The sequence below is a fragment of the Hyperolius riggenbachi genome, chromosome 6, assembly GCF_040937935.1.
Source record: "Hyperolius riggenbachi isolate aHypRig1 chromosome 6, aHypRig1.pri, whole genome shotgun sequence".
Lineage (NCBI taxonomy): Eukaryota > Metazoa > Chordata > Amphibia > Anura > Hyperoliidae > Hyperolius > Hyperolius riggenbachi.
In genome coordinates this window covers 380,179,781-380,181,797 of record NC_090651.1, presented here as the reverse complement: position 1 = coordinate 380,181,797, position 2,017 = coordinate 380,179,781, and positions in this window count along the sequence as shown.

Genomic DNA, 2,017 nt, shown 5'->3' with positions numbered 1-2,017 from the left:
AACAGAAATAAGGACGCTGGTAAAGAAAGGGGAAGGAAAGGGGGAAGAGGAAAAGGAAGGAGGGGGGGAAGGACAAAAAATGGTTATATCCTTATATCATAGGTTAGGCTAATATCCATTTTGGAATTCAACCCTGTAGGCAAACGTGTGCCCAATCTCCATATCCAAAAGGCCTCGCGTTTAAGCAAAAGCCTACGTAAATCACCCCCTCTAGGTGAAAGTACCAGTCTGTCTATGCGTACGTTAAAAAGGGGCGCTGGGAAAAAAGGGCGCAGGGTTTTAAACGATAAGCATGGATAACATTTAAAAATATAATGTACTGTATTTCGTTTAAAATTAATGTTTTATAAAGTTATAAATCATTAAATAATGTGCATTAAATCGGCAATTGTAAAAACGTTAATCTTCCGTTTAAATAGTGAAACGTATAATAACGTAATAAATACTAAGTAACCCTCCCTGTACCTACCCCTAACCCCTAGACCCCCCTGTTGGTGCCTAAACCTAAGACCCCCCTGTTGGTGCCTAAACCTAAGACCCCCCTGTTGGTGCCTAAACCTAAGACCCCCCTGTTGGTGCCTAAACCTAAGACCCCCCCTGTTGGTGCCTAAACCTAAGACCCCCCTGTTGGTGCCTAAACCTAAGACCCCCCTGTTGGTGCCTAAACCTAAGACCCCCCTGTTGGTGCCTAAACCTAAGACCCCCCTGTTGGTGCCTAAACCTAAGACCCCCCCTGTTGGTGCCTAAACCTAAGACCCCCCTGTTGGTGCCTAAACCTAAGACCCCCCCTGTTGGTGCCTAAACCTAAGACCCCCCTGTTGGTGCCTAAACCTAAGACCCTCCTTAGTGATCACTGTATCGTGTGTAGAATAATGTTTTAAAAACAGTAAGGGATAAAATATATTACAGTTTACGTTACGTACTGATCGCTTTGTTTTGTGAATAATAATGTTTTACAAACAGTAAGGGATAACATTTAAAATAATGTTTTATTGAAATAAGAAACGTAAATCATCACAAGCAGTTATAAAACATGAAAAATCTTCGGGCGCCCTTGGAAAACGTTATTATTCTCGGGCGCCCTTTTTTCCTGTTCGGCGCCCAGTAAACGATAATTATTATGGGAGTGAATGGCGGCCACTAGCCTCCTGCGCCCTTTTTTACTGTTACCTCTTTCTATACCCTGGAAAGCAAACCCTGTCATATCACCCTGGTGCTTGGATACACTAGAGATCTGGGTAACATATGTTTCATTCCTCAAACATCTTCCAGCTCCATTATAGTGCTCCGAGATACGTTGTCTCAGGGGACGAGTAGTGCACCCCACGTACTGCAGACCACAGGCAACGCAGGTAATAAGGTATACAACATTATTGGAATTACAATTGATATATTGTTTCATTTCAAATCTCTCTCCTTTTGAGATGGAAAAGGATCTCCCGCGTTTGACTGTGGACTCGGCAGTACCTGCAAGTGCTGTACCCGCATTTGTAGGAACCCTTACAGGACAACCAAGTGGGTACTGGCCTGGAAGAGCTGGAGAAAAGACTCGGGGAAAGACAGGTCCCCAAAGTGGGGGCACGGCGTGCTGAAAAAGCACATCCCTTATTCAGTATCCTGCGGAGCTTGGGGCCCGAGTGTAGGACAGGCAAATACTTTTTTATGATATTAACAACCTTATTGTACTCCAAACTATATGGAGTCCAAAAGGTTCAATTTCTCTTTTGCCTAGTCCCACACCCCCCACCCGCGCCCAGCAGGTCCTGCCGATTTTTTCGTAATACCCGCTGTCTCGCTTCTTTAACCTCTTGACGACCAGCTAACGCCGATCGGCGTAAACTGGTCGTCTGCGGGTTACCATGGAAACGGCCGCTCGAGCGGCCTTTCCATGTCAGTTCACGGAGGGTGTCTCCGTGAACAGCCGGAGAGCCGCCGATTGCGGCTCGCCGGCAAAATGTAAACACGCGGGGAAAAAATGCCCGCTGTTTACATCATACGGCGCTGCTGCGCAGCAGCG